This window comes from Elephantulus edwardii, unplaced genomic scaffold, assembly GCF_000299155.1.
Source record: "Elephantulus edwardii isolate Elephantulus edwardi_28Jun2011 unplaced genomic scaffold, EleEdw1.0 scaffold00008, whole genome shotgun sequence".
In the NCBI taxonomy this organism is placed as follows: Eukaryota; Metazoa; Chordata; class Mammalia; order Macroscelidea; family Macroscelididae; genus Elephantulus; species Elephantulus edwardii.
In genome coordinates this window covers 26794860-26815430 of record NW_006399758.1, presented here as the reverse complement: position 1 = coordinate 26815430, position 20571 = coordinate 26794860, and positions in this window count along the sequence as shown.

Genomic DNA, 20571 nt, shown 5'->3' with positions numbered 1-20571 from the left:
TCTCCATACCTTTTCAACCTGTATGCAGAGCAGATTATCCGAGAGGCGGGGCTCTATGAGGAGAGGCGGGGCTCTATGAGGAGAGGCGTGGCATTAGGATTGGTGGATGATTTTTACAATAGAATAAAATAATATCTTGTTCCTTGCTAACCTCACAGTCATTGCTGTTTGACCCCACTGTTACAGCCATTGTCTCAATCCATCCTGTTGAAGGTCGTCTTCTTTTGCATTGACCCATTTGGCATGGTAAGGAGTTGTGCTGCTGACCCAAAGGCTTGTGGTTTGAACCTACTAGGCACTCTGCAGAGAAAAGGATGAGCAATCTCTTCCTGTGAGATTTATTGCCTCTGAAAACCTGCTGGAGCGTCAGCTATGAGTCAGTCCCTATTTCATGGCAAACAACAACAATCATGTGTACAGTTGGTGATTATATTGTTGAAAAGGTATTGACAAAGAATAAACCTCTGGTCTTGCAAAATTCTATCACGTAATGTAATCAACACATTGTTTTTATCACCAAGGTCATATTTTCAGACAACTAATTCTTTCTTTTAAAATCCAACTTCCGCCTTCCAATTATTACCAGTAATTATCAACACAGCTTGATGGCTTTCTTGGCCAATTTGAGATTACTGGTGCTGCTATTAAAAATTTTTGGCATTGGTGGTTGGTGCATAAATTTGAACAGTAGTTATATTAACTGGTCTTCCTGATAGATATACAGATTTTATCCTATCATTGATACAACTGCACTCTAGGAGAGATCTTGATGTGTTTTTCAGTTCTTTTATGAGTTTTTAAATAAAATTTTTATTTTATCCTGGTTTACTTACAAAGTTCATATGCATTGTTTTTCACAGGAGATATTTCCCCTTTTTTTTTACCTACCCCACCCTCCACCCATCAAATTGTATGATCCTAAGATTAAACCCACCCACCCATCCTCACCCCTCTGCTTCCCCCTCCCCACCTTGGATCCTCATACATGTTCTACAATAATAGTCTTATACAGTATTTATCCTTATGGGACTGAGTTAGTTCATTTAGCATAATGTTCTGCAGTCCCTCCCAAGTTAGATAGTGATTTACAAAATCATTGCTCCTGCATGCTGCATAGTATTCCATTATGTGAAGTTACTGGGTTTTTTGTTTGTTTGTTTTTCTTTATTATTTCTATTATTTTTTGTGTGTGTACCGTCAAATCAGATCTGACTGGTACAGGAGGAGATTGACCCTCCTTCTCCAGCAGAGCATCTGGTGGATTCAAACTGCATACCTCTGGGATTGCAGTGCAATTTCTTGCCACTAGGCCACCAGAGCTCCCTTAGTTGCTGTGTTTTTAAACAATAAATGTGTGTGACACTATTCCTCTTCAATTTCTTATCCCTGACATAATATACCATATGATTGCTCAATTCAGATTAAGCCCGTTTCAGCTTACTAATGTCAGGACATTGATCTTTATGCATTTCATTTTTTTTTACAGCTCCAACTTTCCTAGATTCATATTTTGTACATTCTACATTGGTATTCTTTATCAATTTTTGCAGCTGTTTCTTCTTGTTTATATGTAATCATAAATTTTAAATCTCTCTTCACTCTTAATAAATCTTGGGCAGGTGTGTGCCATTGAATAATCCCCATTTTTAATAATACAGTCTTTTTCTCATATTGTCCAAGTTTCCCTGGTCCCCCATAGGGAAGTCCATTTAATGTAGTCCCTAGGACATGGTTTGCTTAGGACAGCTTAGTACTTAGGAGACAAACACTTCACAGGTTTTGATACACCTGGTACAAATGTGTGAACTGCTACTCCTAACTTCTTCTGGTTGTGTGAGCAGAGCAAGGCAAAGACTACGTGGGTTAAAATCTAGAAAGATGTATGTCAGGCCCGGGCTGTATCCTTTCTCTATACTTATTCAATCTATATGATTAGAGATTGCTAATCATTTGATTCTCAAATAATTAGGGAAGCTAAATTTTATGAAGAGGAATGTGGCATCAGAATTGGAAGTCTCATCAACAACCTGTGTTATGCATATGGCACAACCTTGTTTGCTGAAAGTAGACTTGAAATATTTCTGGGAGACTATCAAGGACTGCAGCTTTCAACATGAATAACATCTCAAGACCAAGATAACTAAGGTACACGGTTCGAATCCACCAGATGCTCTGCTGAAGAAGGAGGGGCAATCTCAAATCTAATTTGACGGCACACACACACACACACAAAATAATAAATAAATAAATAATTTTTTTTGTTTTTTTATTATTAAATTTTATTCGTTTTAATGAACATTTACAGGGATTTTGGGTTTTCATTCCTTCATTGCTGCACCATTCTCTCTACCCTCCTCCCCAGTTTGTTCTTCTTCCCCCACCATCCAAATGTCTGTTTTAATTGTCCAATTGCAAATAAAAAAATTTTTTAAAGACCAAGATAACATAAATCCTCACCAGTAGGCCAATAGGGCAACATTATGATAGATGGGGGGGGGGGCACCAAACAAACCAACCACATTGTCAATTATTTCACCTTGCTTGATGTTGCCACAATCAAAAGCCCTGGTATCAGCAGTCAGCAGTCAGCAGATCAGAAGATGTGTTGCATTAGGGGACTCTGCTGTCAAGGACCTCTCCATAGTTCTAAGGAACAATTTATATTAGTTTAAAGACTAAGGTGCACCTGATTCAAGCAACAGTCTTTTGCATTGCTTAAGAATAACAGAAGGATAAGGATAACAGAAGAATTGATACCTTTGAGTTACCGTGTTGGAGAAGAGTACTGACCATCCTATGGACTTCCCAGAGGACAAATAAGTGTGTTTTAGAGAAAGTGCAACCAGGATGCTCCGTAGAGGCACGGATGGCAAAGCTTCATCTTATATACTTTGGACATGTGGTTAGGAGAGACAGGCCCTTAGAAAAGGACAGTGTGCTGGGAAAGGTGGAGGTCAGTGAGAGAGAAGGCCCTTAACAAGCTGAACTGGCACAGTAAGTTTAACAATGGGTGTTAAGTATATCAGGGATAATGAGGACGGCTCAAGTTAGGGCAAGGTTCAAATCTGTTGTTTCTGAATGATCGCTGTGAGTAGTACTTGACTCAATGGCACCTCACAACAACAATAACAATTTCTTGTTCCAGAGTCTGGCTCTTGTTTGCTTCAGGTCTGGTCTGATAAGGCTTCTGCCCAGACTCTCTGAAACAGCCCACTGTGCAGATAAAAACTTTAAAACTCATTTCTCTGGAGTTGGAAGTCACTTATGCTGATCCCCCATTGGGTTCTAGCATGAGAGGACACTGCTCATTTTCCTGTGGCTGAGGCCTGGTAGACTCGAACCAGCAGAGTGGTGGAGCCTTTGAGTGAGCAGCATCTGAGCTCATGATGCAGATATGTATACACTTACTCATACTAGTTGCTGTCTAGATAGAACCAAGTCACGTCTGGGTTAGCAGTGCAACTCCCTACCCATTTCTTTGCCTAAAAGAATTGGGTTCCTGGCTGAAGAGAGAGTTCCCTGAAGGGAGAAACACAGACGTCCTGTTATCTGTGTAAAATCGGAATATTCTCAGTCTTTCTCCCCACTCCCCAGCACTGCAGGAACGTAACCACTGAATCATTGCCTAAGCATTCTCACAGTAGTTCTGACATCAACTACATCTGCCTTCAGAACACAGGAAGTGTATCCCAGCTCACGGAAGGAAGAGGCTGGAACTGTTTAACTTGGTAAAGTTCTTAGTAAATCTGCACTCCTTTGACGAAAACGCTTTGTAGGTAACCATAACACATCACAGGAGGGGAAGAATGAGAACACCCACAGCGGTCAATGAGGAAACAGCTGAAAACAAAATCTGTTAATGACTTCTTAAGAAAGTAAATGGTCCTGTAAGTGGCCTGGGGGTGGGGGAGGGGGTAGAGAGACAAAATGTGAGGGGCTGAGCAAACATCAAGCACAGTTTCAGGAACAAAAGAAAGGCTGGGACATAAGTAAATTTTCTATGAAAGGCTTGGTGATATGTTTTCAAAAATTAGCCAATGGGGGCACACCTTGTGTACAAAATCTATCGGCCAATTAACAATATAAATTATCCTTAATTAGCTAATTGTCAAAATCTAGTTGTGGCAAAGATTTGACGTTTAAGACCAAAATATCTCCTTGTTTTCCTCTGCCATCGTCTTTCGTGCAGCCCTGTTTTTATCTTCACTGTATCTTCTTGTACGATTTTCAGGGTCAAGAGATTCCTGGCTGAGAAATAATAGCAGAACCGTCCCATTACTCAGTGGATTTGAGTGAAAACTGGCAATAAGACTGGATGCAACTCCAAGAGGAGACAGTGGAGAGGAGCTAAGAGGGCTCACTAAGAAGTCGCATACACGATGGCCACACACACGGTGAGCCTAGGTTCATTACCATCGAATGATGTCAAGTTGACTGATATGCTACCGTATCAAGTTTAAAATTATGTCACAATCTAATCACTTCCGATAAAACACATGTGGTTTTTATGTGCCCAGGTTTTCAACAAATAGATGAGATCTATGGTGTTTTAATAGTAAGACCAAGACAAAAGTTACTTTAAAAGTTTATTTGGAATAGAAATTGACAAGGGCCTCAAAACTAAACGAAATGCAGATTCTGATGGAGGGCAGAGGAAGAGGGCTTTCCGTTCTTCATCCTGTCCTAAATGTGGTTAAAGACTGACCAGAAAACATATTTTCTTCTGTACGTTTGGTTTGGCCTAGTAAAATACTCACATGAATAACATTACTATTACCTATATGGAAACTCCTTCATGCAACCATTTTGGAGAGAGACTAGAATGCCAATGCTAAATCAATAATCAAATGAATGAGTCAAAGTTTACAGAATCAACATGTCAGTTAGGAAAATTGAGTCTGCCTCAGCAGATGTTGGTGGAACACCTATATGCTTGGCATCAAGATTCTCCAGAGTTCCAAAAGTTCATTCATAATGACCAAAAGAAAAGTCTCTTTCATTTCTACACACATATAAAGCAATCTTGTAACAAATCTAAGCTGTTAACAAATATTTTGAACACTCCTCACACACATTTCTGCGAAGTGAAATGCCGTTGTACACTACTAGACATTATCTTGGGTTTTGTGACTTCAAACACAGTGTAGCTTTCCAAGCAAGCTAGGAAGTTGGAAGTCAAAGCTAGAAAGAACTCTTTTTTTTTTAATTCTTTTTTACATTTTTGGATAATTTTCAGCAGAATCTTGCTTCCATGTGATATCAATGATATTGTTTGATAATTTCCACACTCTGTTGGGTCACCTTTCTTTGGAATGGGAACAAATATTGATCTCTTCCAGTCAATGGGCCAGCTAGCTGGCTGTTCTTAGAAAGAACTCTTTGAACACAGCAGACAAGTCTTCCTTAAACTGTTTTGTGAACAACAGTGAGAACCTGTGTACTTTGGGGGGAGGGGGAGGAAAGAGTCGGGAGAGGATAATAAAATCCTTGTTTAAAACAACTACAGAAACATTTTTTATCCTCTCTGTTGGAGATGCACAACATATATTAACATATTAAAGACTTAAAATATGCGTAATTTATTTAACCTAAAGGTTGTTCAAGGGGGAATGGATATTCTTTTCAACTAAAGGTGCTGTGACAACTGGTTATTCACATGCAAAGAGAAGAACTGAAATCCTTACCTCTCATTACACTAAAGAATTACCTTAAAATGGATCATCAATCTAAATGGAGGAGCTTACAAAGATGAAACTCTTAGAAGAAAACATAGAAGTAAACCTTTAAGCCCTTTGGTTAGATGGAAAAGTCTTAGATAAGATGCAAACTGTGAAAGGAAAAAAAAATCATAAATTAAACTTCATAAAAATGACAGACTTTTCTAATATAGAAGTCAACATAAAGAAAGTGTGAGATTGGGAGAGAAAACGCATAGGAGAAAGTATTTCAAGATATTCTTCTGATAAAGATCTTAAATCCAGAAAATATAAAGGATGCTCCAATTTAACACTAAGATTAATGTTGTTGATGATATTGCCATCAACTGATTTTGACCCGTGTGACCCTATGCAACAGAGGGAAATGCCTCAAGGTTTCCAAGGCTGACAGTTGGCACAGCGACAGTTGCAATGGGTTCGAGCATGACAGAGACGGAGGATGGGCAGGATAAGCAAGGTTCAGATCTGTTCACAGGCTCCTCTGGCGCTGGAGTGAACTTGACGGCCCCTAACAACAAACAACAAATCTTCCCAGGAGCAGAAGATCAGGATTTGGGTTTTGGTGTGATTTTTTTTTCCTCTCCCACAGAGAGCTTGTTGTTGTTGTGTACAGTTGAACCAACCTATAGCTGACCCTCCAGCGGGTTTGCAGAGGCAGTAAATCCCATCGAAGGATACTGCCCATTCTGCCCATACTCCATGGAGTAACTAGTGGATTCAAACTGTGTGCCTTTGCTGATGGCAGCACAGTTCCTTACCACTAAGCCACCAGCACTCCCCTTGGTGAGTTCAAACTGGTAACCTTTTGGATATCAGTCTAGCAGTTAACTATTGCTTCATCTGACTCCTTATCGTAGATTAATAACCATTCACAACTGTGAAAAACATTAGTAGACACTTGGACAAAGAAGAGAATGGCCAATAAGTGCATAAAAAGATGCTCAATATCGTTAGCCGTCAGAGAAATGCAAATCAGAACCACAGCATTCAAATTTACAGATATTCAGATATCTATCTATCTATCTATCTATCTATCTATCTATCTATCTATCTATCTATCTATCTATATCTCCCACAGACTGCTGAAAGGACAAACAAGTTCAGAGGAAGTGCAACCAGGGTGCTCCTTAGAGGCAAGGAGGTGAAACTTCATCTGACATTCATTGGGCATGTTGCAAGAGGCTAGTTCTGGGGAAAAGGCATTATGCTAGAAAAGGTGGAGCGTCATCCAAAGAAAGGAAGACCCTGAAAAAGATAGACTGACACAGTGGCAATAACAATGGGCTAGAGTGTACCAGACGGAGAGGATGGTGCAGGGCAAGGTTCGGATCTGCCGTTCATGAGGTTACTATGAGCTCAAGTCAACTTGATGGCACCTAACAACAACAACAGGGTAGCCAAAAGGAAACTTTCATGGCCTAACGCAGAAGGAGTTATGCTGCTAACCAAAAGGCCTTATTTCTCTGACAGTTTGAATCCATCACTAGCTCCACAAGAGATAGGTGGGCAATGTCCTTTACAGCAGTTTACAGCCACAGAAACCCACTGGAAGGTGAGTTGTGGGTTGGTTTGGACTCAAAGGCAATGAGGAGGAGAAAGAGAAGGAGGATCTGAGGGCAGAAATTCCTCTCCAGTGATGCTGTTAATCCCAAGGCTGTGCTTCTTGGCAGTTTGAATCCACTAGTGGCTCGAAGGGAGAAAAATGAACTGACTCCTCGCATTACCGTTTACTGCTGGGAAACTGATTGGAGGGTTGCTGTGAGTTAGAATCTAACCCACAGCAGTGACTTTGAGTTTGAGTTTGAGGATGACTAGAATAAAAAAGGGAGACAGTAAGTGTTGATGAGGATATACAGAAACTGGAATCTCCTACACTGCTGGCACCAATGTAAGATGATGGGAAGCTACTTTGGGAAGCAGTTTGATAGTTAAAACATAAAGTCGCTTTATGACCCAATAATTCCATGCCCATGAAAAATGAATATAAATCCATATAAATTTATACATAAATGTCTATAGCACTATTATTTATAATATATAGTCAGAAAATATAAGTAATAAAACTGTTCATAAACCTATGAATGAATAAATAAAACATGATGTATTTTTATACCATGGCAATTTTTATACTATTTAACAATCAAAAGGAGTAAGTGCCGAGATATTATGCTTAGTAAAAGAAACTAGATAGAAAAGAGCACATTATGTGTGATTCCACTCCTTTGAAATTTCCAGAAGAGACAAATCTGTAATGTCAGAGAGCAATGATTGCTGAAGCAGGGGCAGAAATAAGGAGTAATGGAAATGGGACAAAAAGATTTCGTGGGAGGGCAATAGAAATGTGTGAAGACTGGATTTTGGTACTTGCTTGATTCCATAAACATACTGAAGATCATTCATTGTTACCACCAAACAAGTGAATGTATGATAGGTTAACACTACCTCAATAAAGCTGTTAGCAAGGATGAGGGCATTAGGCCCAAAACCAGTTTCAGAAACATTTCCTATCCCCGTCCCAGAGAGTCACCACTCACGGCAACATACTAAAGACGCAGAACTACCTTAGTAAAGAAATCCATTTATTTTTTTAATTCAACATAAGTCAAATTCATATGATAACAGGAATAAAAAAATAATTATAGCAATTAAATTCTCCTGAAAATGCTCAGGGTGAGACATAATCTGGAATTACTTAAAGTTGTTCCTTTTAATGTGGTTTTTTTACCTTCTTCAAGCCCTTTGGTCCAAGCAAGTAAAGTACACCTGACTAATAGCTGAGCTTTTTAGAAAACAAAAAAAAATACAATTTCTATAATTAGTGAGCCCTGAGAAACTGGCAAGTCACCCCACCCTGCAGTGGGTGCCCCTGTGCCTGCCTGACTTGTGCTGGGGCGTTAGGCTGTGAAGCTGAGATTAAACACTAATTGTAATTGAAGCTGAGTATAATTAATTACATAATTTTGAGTTATTCAAGGTTAATGCCACAAAAAATTACATCATAAAATTAGGACATTAGAAAAGATTACTGTCAAAAGAAAAGTGAGTGTGACTCAGGCACTTGACTCGCCTATGAATCATGTCCCCAGCACATGGCTTCTATTTGGATCATTTAAAACAGTCAAATGACAAGTACATATATGCTGCAGATGAAAAAAAAAATTACAGCAATTCATGGTCATCAAGTCAGAACCAGTTTATAACTGACCCTCTAGTGGCTTTACAGAGGCTGTTAGTATCATAAAAGATTGCCTGTCATTCTCCCTAGAAGCAGCTGGTGGATTCAAACCACCTGCCTTTGTGTTGGCAGTGCAACTGTGTACCCACTAGGCCACAGAGCTCCCTTCAGTAGTTTCACCTCTGTCATAACTGATGTAGTCTATACACTTGAAAGTTCTGATTTTAGGATCCACTATTGGAAAATCCTAGAAGCTTCCAATATATGCATATGCTGTTTTATATGGCATGAGATGATGGTTGCAATAGGAGGTGTGAGAAAAATTTATTACAAAAGGAAGGGGAAGAGGGGGAAAAAATACTAGGGCAGCAGAAATTAGGGAATGGATGGGTGAGGTAAAGGAAGAGGCAAGCTGCAATGAGGATCTGATGAGACATAGTGATAAAGGCATTGATCAATTTTAATTAATTTTATAATACATAATGTGTATGACTGGCCAATTGACTGGAAGAGATCAATATTTGCTCCGATTTCAAAGAAAGGTGACTCGACAGAGTGTGAAAATTATCGAACAATATCATTAATAATCACATACAAGAAAGATTATGCTGAATATTATCCAAAAAATGACTGGAGCAGCATGTCAACAGAGAACTACCAGATATACAGACGGGTTTAGAAGAGGCCGTGGTACTAGGGATATTATAGCTAATGTTAGATGGGTCTTGGCTGAAAGCTGGGAGTACAGAGGAATGTCTATCTGTGTTTCATTGACTATGCAAAGGCTTTTGACTGTATGGATCACAACAAACTGTGGCTGACTCTGAGAATGGGAATCCCAGAACATTTGATTGTGCTTATGTGAAACCTATCCTTGAACCAGGAGGCAGTTGTCAGAACAGAGCAAGGAGTCACTGCATGGTTCAAAATCGGAAGTGTGTCTTCCAGGGATGTATCCTGTCTCCATACCTTTATAATCTATATGCAAAACAGATCATCTGGGATACTGAGCTTTATGAGGAGGAATGTGGCATCCGATTTAGAGGAAGATTCATCAACAACCTGCTTAATGCAGATGACACACAACTCTGCTTACTGGAACTGAGGAGGACCAGAAGTGCTGCAGAACGTCATGGACTGCAGCCTCCTATATGGATTAAAGCTCAACATCAAGAAAACAAAGATTCTCATCACTGGGCCAATTGGCAGCATCATTATGGATGGTGAAGAGATTGAGATTGTTAACAGTTTTACTTTACTTGGCTCCACAATCAACACTCTTGGTAATAGCAGCCAGGAAATCAAGAGACGAATTGCATTGGGAAAGTCAGCGTCAGGGACCTCTCCAAAGTAAAGAAGAGCAACAAAGTCAGTCTGGAGACTAAAGTGTGCCTGATCCAGGCCATAGTCTTCATAATTGCTTGTTATGCGTCAGAGAGCTGGACAATGACTAGAGATGATAGAAAGAGAATTGATGCCTTTGAGCTGTGGTGCTGGAGAAGAGTGTTGAATATACCATGGATTGTTAGAAGAACAAACAGGTTCATCCTAGAGAGGGTGAACCTGGGCTGCTCCTTGGAGGCAAGGATTCTAAAGCTTCGTCTGACATACTTTGGAAATGATACAAGGAGGGACATCATGTTTGGGACAGCGGAGGGACAGCACAAGAGAGGAAGACCCTTGATGAAATGGATCAATTCAGTGATTGGGGCAACGAGAGTAGGTGTGTCAGAGATGATGAGGTTGGCACAGGATAGAGCAGTTTAGGCCTCTTGCACATAGGGTCGCTATGAGTTGCAAGCGACTTGACAACACATAACAATAACATGATGTTAATTACATTGCTTAGAAATTAAGAAAGAAACAACACAAATACCTAAAAATAATAAAAATAGTCTGCCTAGACAGCTTGATGGAGACTGGTGGAACCACTAAGACTATTATCTAGTACAAGTACACTCTTCAAGCTGAAACTAATCTCACTCCTGTGGCTCACCTTTCTAGTAGACACGCCCTAAGGTGAACAATAATACTGGGGAGATCAATCAGTCATGCCAAGTCCAAAGATCAACAGTTGCGGAGGGATAAAGCTCAGAAGGCAAGAAGGAAGAGGACAGAAAGATTGATGGAAACAAGAATCAAGGGAAATAAGGAAAGACTAGGAAGTGATGGTATAGTATGTATTCACATAGTTTATGGGTACTGTGATTAATTTAATAAAATGTGTATGGATGGAAAGCCATTTTGCTCCATAAACTTTCACTCAAACTACCACCAAAAACACCCACCAATTAATAAAAATCCACAAGTATGCAACTCCAGATCACTCTGAAAAGCCAAATGTTACAGAAAAGTAAGAGAACTCATCCATCCTCCACCTGACACGCCCGCTCCTCCAATTCAGGTTAATTGCCTTTTTTGTTTAAATATAACCTTTGCTTATACTAACACGTTCCTATAAAGTTCCCAGTTAAACTATTTCTATTTTCCTAGATCAACTTCTCACTAGATGATTAGTTTTAAGGTCTTTCTGAATAGATTTAAGGGTTTACTTGCAAAATTAATCTTACCTAAAAAACAATCCTATCTTTATACAGTCTTCATACCTCTTCAGATTGATGTTGTTGTTATGTGCTGTTGAGTCGCCTGAAACTCATAGCAAGCCTGTGTACAACAGCCAATCCTGTGCCAATCTTACTATCTCTGACACACCTACCCCATTACTCCAGTCCCTGAATCAATCCATTGAGAGTCTTCCTCTCCCATGCTGTCCCTCCATCCTCCCAAGCATGACATCCCTCTCCAAGGAATGGTCACTCCTTACAAACATGTCCAAAGTGTGTCAGACAAAGCTTCAGAATTCTTGCATCCAAGGAGCAGCCTGGTTTCACCCTCTCCAGGTTGAACCTGTTTGTTCTTGTAGCAGTCTATGGTATATTCAATATTCTTCTCCAACACAACTGATAGGTGAATTTTTAAAAAATGTTTTAATTGTGATTTTGGTGAAAATTGGTTTTCCATTCAGCTGTGCGTACACATTTTGTTTCATGACGTTCATTATAATTCCTACAATGTAAGAGCATTCTTTCTACTCTGCCCCTGAAATTCCTGTTTCCATCCATTCTTTCCAATCCCTTCTTGCCTTCTGAACTTTACTCCAAGGCAAATGCAGCCCCATTGGTCCTCTATGGTTGACCATTCTACAGAATACACTCTTTCTTGGTGTTATTCCTCACCTTATAGATCTATTGTTTGGCTGAAGCAGAGTTACAGAAATGATTTGGCTACCAGGCTCAAAATGAATAAGAGCTATAGTGTAGGAGGTGCCACTAATTTCTATCAAACCAGTAAACCTGGTCTTTTTCTTTTGTGATTTGGAATGTTGTTCACATTACCCCAACCCACTCCCTGTCTATACTTTTTCACCATGAGCCTCTCCAGAGCAAGCAGCAGTGGTGGCTCAGTACCATTTAGTCTCTCTGGTCTCAGGGTTGTTGAGCTGGGGCTTATTTTAGTCCTTTAGGCTAATTGTTTCCATGTACCTTTGATTTTCTTCATTATTTGCATTAGAAAGGAAAAGAGAATTTGTTTTCATAAAAAAAATAAACTTCGTAATTCCTGATGAACATTTGCTATGTCTCAAATAAAAAAAGTAAAATAAGAACTATTGATAAAACAGAATGCCTTTTTTTGACCCCAGGTTGGTTAAAGAGTTGAGGAATTGAAAGAGCTATGTGGAGAATTCAAGCAAAGATTCTTTCTTTTGAAGAAAAACAGACAAGAGAATAGAATTGATTTGAGTTCTAATTAAGAAGGCTAAGTCTATATGCCTCTTCTGTCTGGATAGATATGACAAAGTCATATTGACTATGTCATATATATGACATATATTTGACATATATGACATATGTATGATATATATGACAAGTCATATTGATTGCTATCAAGACATTCCCCACATTTTAATTGATAGCTCAAAAGGATAATTTTCTTTTCTACTAGATCCAAAAAATAATTATAGAACTCTTAATAATTAAATGAATAATTAAGAACAAGAAATATAAATGTCACTGCTATAGTAAAACAATTACCTGACAAAGAGTAGGGAAAATCAGAGAAGAAAAACTTAATTATTCTTTATCCTACTATCCTAATGCAACCTTTATTGGTATTTAAAAGTCTCCTTCACTTTTCTAATAACTTTTTTGTATAGCTATAATCATCATCATCATCATCATCATCCACTTATAGTGTAAGGTACGGCTTTATATATGTGCTAAGAGTCAAGAGCCAATAGTAATGAAGGAAGAAATTGAAGCAGTGCTGAAAATATTGGAACAAAATAAGTCCCAGGAATAGATGGGACACCTATTAACATGTTTCAACTAACAGATGCAATCCTGGACATGCTCATCAGTCTGTGCCAGGATATTTGGCAAATATCTACATGGCCAACTGACTGGAAGAGATCTCTATTTGTTCCCATTCCCAAGAAAGGTGATCCAATAGAATGTGGACATTATCAAACAATATCATTATTATCACATGCAAACAAAATATTGCTGATGATCATCCCAAAACTGCTATAACAGGACCTCAACAGAGAACTGCCAGAAGTTTAGGCTGATTTAGAAAAGTCTGTGCCACCAGTGATATCACTGCTGATGTCTGATGGATCTTGGCTGAAAGCTAAGAATACCAGGAGAATGTCTATTTTTGTTTTATTGACTATGTAAAGGCATTTAACTGTGTGTATAATAATAAACTATGGCTAATATGCAGAAGAATGGGAATACTAGAACATCTAATCATGCTCATACAAAACCTAGACCTAGACCAAGAAGCTGTTCCAACAAAGCAAGGGAACACTGCATGGTTTAAGAGCAAGATAAATGTGCATCAGGGTTGTATCCTTTCTCCATACCTACTCAGTGTGTATACTGAGAAAATTATTGAAGAAGCTGGACTCTATGAAGAAAAATTTAGCATCAGGATAGGAGGACAGATATAAAAAGAGCAATGACCACATGGCAGCAACAGTCATATCTGATTTTATGACCCTCATGAAGGGTAACTGTCCCCATCAACAACATTAACCAATACCCATGAGGTCAGACATGTCTCCCACACTCCTGTAACTCTTCCAATTCATCCCAACACCAATCTTACTGCTTTACAGAGTCCAAAATCCAATGCAATAGCTCACAGAACCGTATTATGGAAGTCACAGTGCAATAATTCAGGTTAGTAGCAGAATACAGTCATTCAATCAGGGCAGTTTTTGAAATGTACTCATAGGAACCTTAGCTTTGAGCCTGTGGCTTTACACCAGTGTTACAAAGTCCTGCCATTTGTGACTTTCTCCTCTGGTACTCCAAATAACTTGAGCAAAAGGCTCTTAGCTCTAATACCGTAGGGTAGCAGTCTGAAAGTCAGTGCCATCACATGCTGGGTGCACTGCTGCAGCCATGGTTGCTGCTGCTGTAGCTCTAGCTAGTACAAGAATTTCTGACTTCTAAAGGGCACACACTGCTAGCCTACTTCTTCTATGCTGGTGGTGAGGTTCTCAGAAGATGCTTCTGAATCTGCTGACTTTAGTGGTAAGACTAGCAAATCCTCCTGCGGATAGGTTAACACACCTTATTCACATATTCAAACTCATCCATATGGTAAAGCCAAACTCAATGGCTAGGAAAGAAATTTTAAACAATAAACCCACCCTTAAGACCACAGAAGAAGACTTAGCAACAAACTACATTATGCACATGACATGATGCTAAAAGCTATAGAAGACTATAGTTTTCAATATGGATTTTAATCTTTTCTCCATCTATGTGGAGAAATCAATAAATATAGGTTGTACCTCAACATCAAGAAGACAAAAATCCTCACCATAAGGCCCATAGGCAATGTCATGATAGGTGGAGTCAAGATTAAAATTGTCAATTATTTCGTCTTACTTGAGTCCACAATGAACATGGTTGACACCAGCTACCAAGAAATCAAAAGAGGCATTGCATTGGAAAAGTCTGTTGTCAAAGACATCTCCAAAGTACTGAGGAACAATGATGTTTATTTGAAGACTAAGGTGCACCTGATTCAAGCCATGGTCTTTGCAATCACTTGTTATATGTCTAAGAGCAGGACAATGAATAAAGATGACAGAAGAAGAATTGATGCTTTTGAGTTGATATTGGAGAAGAGTACTGACTATCCCATGGACTGCCAAAAGAACAAATAGACATGTCTTGGACAAAGCATCGTCAGAATGCTCTTTAGAGGCAAAGATGGTGAAGCTTCAACTCACATATATTGGTCATGTTACAAGGAGGGGCTCTTCATTCTAAAGGGACATCATGCATGGAAAGGCCAGTGAAAGAGAGGAGACTCTCAGTGAGAAGAACTGACACAGTGATGGCAGCAATAGGCTTGAGTATGTCAGAGATAATGAGGATGGTACAGGATAGAACAGGGTTCAGATCCATTGTTCACAGGGTCACTATGAGTGTACTCAACTCAATGGCACAAACATAACAAGTAGTGTTGGAGAAGATCACCGAACATCCCAGGAATGGTCAAGGGAACAAACAGCTATGCCTTGGAAAGGGTGAAGCCAGTGTGCTCTTTGGAGGCAAGAATGATGAGGCTTTGCCTCACTTACTTTGTGCATGTTGCCAGGAGAGGCTATCCTTGGAGAGGGACATGATGCTGGAAAGGGTGGAGGGTTGGCGAAGGACAGGGACTCTCAACTAGGTGGATTGACATGATGACTGCTGCAATGGGCTCTTTTGTCAGGAAGTAAGTGTAAGGATGACACTGGATAGAACAGCATTCAGATCTTATGTTCATAGGTTCGCTATGAGTCATGCTTGACTTGATGGCACCTAACAACAACAACAACAACAACAACAACAACAACAACAGAAGATTAATGAAGAGAGGAACACAGTCAATAAGATGGATTGACACAGTGACTGTAATGATGGGCGTGAACATGGTAGAGATTGTGAGGATGGCCGAGGCTAGGGCAAGGCTTCCATCTGTTTTTCACAGAATTATTATAAGCCAACACAATAGTCCTAACAGCAACAAAATATTAACACCCATCACAGTTTGTAAGTACTATATAAGGACTCCTAGCAGCACAGTGTTAAAGTGATTAGCTGCCTGTCATGCAGTTCTTCTCTTTTCTATAGTCAACATGAGTCCAAGTGAACTGGACAGTAGTGGGTTTTGAGTGATTAAAAAGGTTGGTGGTTCAAGCCCACCAGTTGGTCAACAAAAGGACAATTAGGCAATCTCTGCTTCTCTAAAGATTTACAGTGTTAGAACCCATTGGGGCAGTTCTATTTGTTATATAGGGTCACTATGAGTCTTCAACTCAGTGGTAGGGAGTAAGTGCTACATAATATTGGTTGTGTGTACAACATCAATAATACCTGACATTCTTTTTCTTTTTTTATATTTTGGAAGTCACAAACCATGCTTGAGGATTATCTTTCCATGCCTACTTTTGAAATAAAGAATTCTCTTCAATAAGCTCTGAACTAAAGGACTGAAGCAATGTGATAGAGTATCACTCCAGTAGAGGGGTCCAAAATGGCAATAGATGTTAATCTTCTGTCAACATTTTGCATTAATTAAAAAAACAAACAAACAAACAAAAAAAACAACCTAAAACCCAAAACCCAAAAACCCACGCAAAACAACAAACCACTGATCAACATCACTAGGAATTAGATTTGTAGTCTGCCTATCAATGACTACACAGAATTACAGACAAAGGAAAACAATCAACCAACTAAAAGGGAGAGAGAGTTAGAGGGTCTTGATATCCATTTATTATAACCTTATCTAAAAGTACACCCTACTTCTGAGCAAAGAGAATAAATGCAGTGGGTTAATAAGCTTTGAGCTGCTGAGGGAAAGATTCATATTATTTACTTGATGAAGGAGGTATAAACCCATGAGCCAATGTAAAAACTCTGGTGGATTCGACAGCAGCTGTACTTAGAGTAAAAAAAAAATCAAACAAAAACAAAAAAAAAACCACCAAAACTAATTTGACTTAGAGAAATCAGAATTTAGTAGCTTTCTGTTCTTAACAAAAAACGTAGTTTGTATTTTATCTGAATTGAAAACTCAAGACAATGTTACTTAAGGTTATATGCTGCAATGTTTTCCTAGATTGAAATGGTTGATAAGCACCAAATTAGTTTCTTCAATCTCATCCTTCATTGCTTCTTCCCAAATAATGTATTTCATTGTTAGTATGAAAGTGTACTGTTGTTCTCTCAGAAGAACTTGGCCGTTTATAAATAAAGAATGGGGGGAAGTATGCAAATCTTTGCCAACCTCCAAGTCCCTTAAGGTTAATTTAACTGTCACACAAAATTTCCCAGGAAAGAAAGCAGGCTGGGCCCATGTGCCAGCCAATAAACTAATCTACACTAGCAGCACGCTAAAATTCACTCCTGTGTAACTTTTTCATCATGATATGATTTACTGTGTCAAAAGCATTGATAAGGTTGGTAATCACATTCTAGTCACACTTGGATTAGTCAGGAACTGCAGTCAAGTCTTTAAATTATCATGCCACAGGTAATAATAGATCCTTCGTCACAAAACACCAGCATTCAGTAACTAAACTTCACATGGCTAGAGTCTGATTCTTAACATATCAGTAAGACTTGAGGAGAATTTGCCACAAATATTTTGTAAACACATTACACACCCATGTTTTCAATAAATATATGAGATCTATGGAGTAAAAAAAATTGTAATCACGTGGACAAATTTTTGTTGGTTTCTTCTGCTCCCTCCCCCTCCCCCAAAATTCTTGTTCACAAATGAATTTTAGCATTTCTGTTGGAAATTTAGTGGTCTGTAATGAAGATTTTCAGGCACTGTTTGTTCAAGTTGAAATCATCCTTCCACTTCCGTTTGACCAAGTCTCTTCTCATGGCAGGAGGCACTGGTGGCCTAGTGTTAAGGAGCTGTACTGCCAGCCTGAAGCCGCATGCTTTCAGTCCACCAGCTCGGTGGGGGAAAGCTGAACACTCTTTCTGTGAAGTTTTTTGCTTCTGAAAACTCACTGGAGAGTCAGTTATGTGTTGGTTCCAGCTAGATGATACATAACAACATTAACATCAACTTCTCATTGCACTTTATTAGGAACAGGAAAAAGGCAGGGGGCTGGGTTCCTAACTTTTTCCCTCATTCCACTGACATGTGAACTAGTTGTGACTGTTCTGGTTATCTATGGCTGCATAACAAGCTACCTAAGCATAGTGGCTTTTTTTTTTTCTTTTTTCATGTTTGTCAATTATTCTGTTCAGGAATCTGCAATTCAGACTGAGTTAAGTAAAACAATTAATTTTAGCAGCCAGGGGCTGCTAACAACCCCTCTCATGTCTGGCAGTGGACACTAGCTGAAGAATTGACCCTCACAGGGCTCGTTGGTTGGAATAGTTGCAGATAGCCTCTCCATATGAGTCATTAGCTTCCTCCCTGCGTGGTGGCTGGGTTCCAAGAACAAGTGACCCAAGAGGACAAGATAGAAGTCCACGGGTTATGGGCCTGGCTATTAAACAAAAGTTGTTTGTTGAATGACCTAATGATCTAATGCACTTGTGATTACTCAAATAACTTATACTTAATGATGGATACTTTATGTTGCTGTTGTGTTCTGTAGAGTTGGAATCAACCCATTCCTGGCCCTCCAGTGGGTTTTCAGAGGCAGTAACTCATCTGAGAGTTGACTGCTTGTCTTTTTCCTGCCGAGCTTTTGGTGGCTTTGAACCATGTACTTTTACATTGTCAGTGCAATTCCTTCTTACTAAGCTACCAGAGTGACACTAATATCTCACAAAAGAGAATGACTTGCTAAAACTGATGAATAACAGAAAATGTTATAAATGTAGTTACTCTTAATACTGACTGACCAGATGTCTACAGACTCTTGAGTATTGAATTCCAAATCACTGTTTACCCATAAATAATTTTTATGAATGATAAGTAGCCATTTGTCATTTTTCAAAATAACAATGGCTTATAAATAGAAAGTGTTCCCTCATTGCTTATTTTTTTTAAAAAAGAACCTAAGTCACATGTGAGACCAGAAGGGAAGTTTTTGCATTAAAAAAGAAATGCAACTGTGTATTTTAATATAAATGTCATTACTTCATACATATAATCTGAGACACTCTCACTCACCACCTTACATGGGTATCTTCCAATCATACAGTCCCACCTCATTCTTTTAAATCTGTACATAGAGTGTGTTAGCATGTACGAACCAGAATCTACTCACAAACAAATAATTTCTGGCTTTCACTATTACAAAAAAAAATTTAGGGACCATCTTCATATATTTTTTTCAATAAATAAAATAAAGAGAAAAATTAAAAAGCCAGGAGTAGAAAGAGGACATAGAATATTTGGCTAGTGGCTTCATGGACAACCTTTCCCCTTTCCCATGAGAACAGAGAAACTAGTGCCCAGTGTATAGGTACCATTACTGAGTGTGTTGATCAAAGATTCTGTAGCAGAATCCTGATTTGAAGAGGAACATGGAGAACAGAATTTTAAATTCTCAAGGTACTCAGGTTTTCTAGATCCAAGTTACACTTTAAACCAAAGATATTCCCTGGAATCTTTAAACCAAATTTAAAAAAAAGTTTGGCTTAACTAGTAAAGAATATTTGCCTCCACATTGTGCCCTTTTAGGATCTTTCTATATGGTAACACATTGAAAACAGTGACTTGAAAGCTTACGTAGAAAACTAAGGGAGCAGTGGGTTTATGTTAGTGGGTGTGGTAGGAACAACTCAGAAAAAAAGAGAATGAGCAAAAAAAAAAAGAGAGAGAGAATGAGCACAGCACAAAGAACATAATGCCACTGAATTAAACAGGTAGGATTCTTCAAACTGGTTTATGTTCTACTGCATTTATTCTAAATAACATGAATATAAAAAATACATACACATACATGAAATTAAGCATATAAATCACATGCAAGCAAGTTCTGCTGAATATTATCCAAAAACAACTAGAACAGCACATCAACAGAGAACTGGCTGAAGTACAGGCTGGATTAGAAGAGGCCGTGGTACTAGGGATATTATAACTAATGTCAGATGGATCTTGGCTGAAAGCAGAGAGTACCAGAGGAATGTCTATCTGTGTTTCATTGACTATACAAAGGCATTTGACTGTGTGGATCACAAAAAGCTATGGCTGACTCTGAAAAGGATGGGAATCTCAGAATACTTGATTCTGCTTATGTGAAACATATACTTGGACCAGGAGGCAGTCCTCAGAACAGGGAATACTGCATGGTTCAAAATCAGGAAGGGTGTACACTAGGGATGTGTCCTATTTCCATATCTTTTCAATCTATATGGAGAACAGATCATCCAGGATGATGGGCTCTATGAAGAGGATTGTGGCATCAGGGTTAGAAGTAGATCATCAACAATCTGCGTTATGCAGATGACACAACCCTGCTTGCTGAAACTGAGGAGGACCTGAAGTGCTTGCTGTAGAAGGTCAAAACGGCAACCTTCAATATGGTTTGAAGCTCAACATCAAAAAAACAAAGATTCTCACCACTGGGCTGATTGGCAGCATCATGATAGATGATGAAGAGATTGAGATTGTTCACAGCTAAAAAAAAAA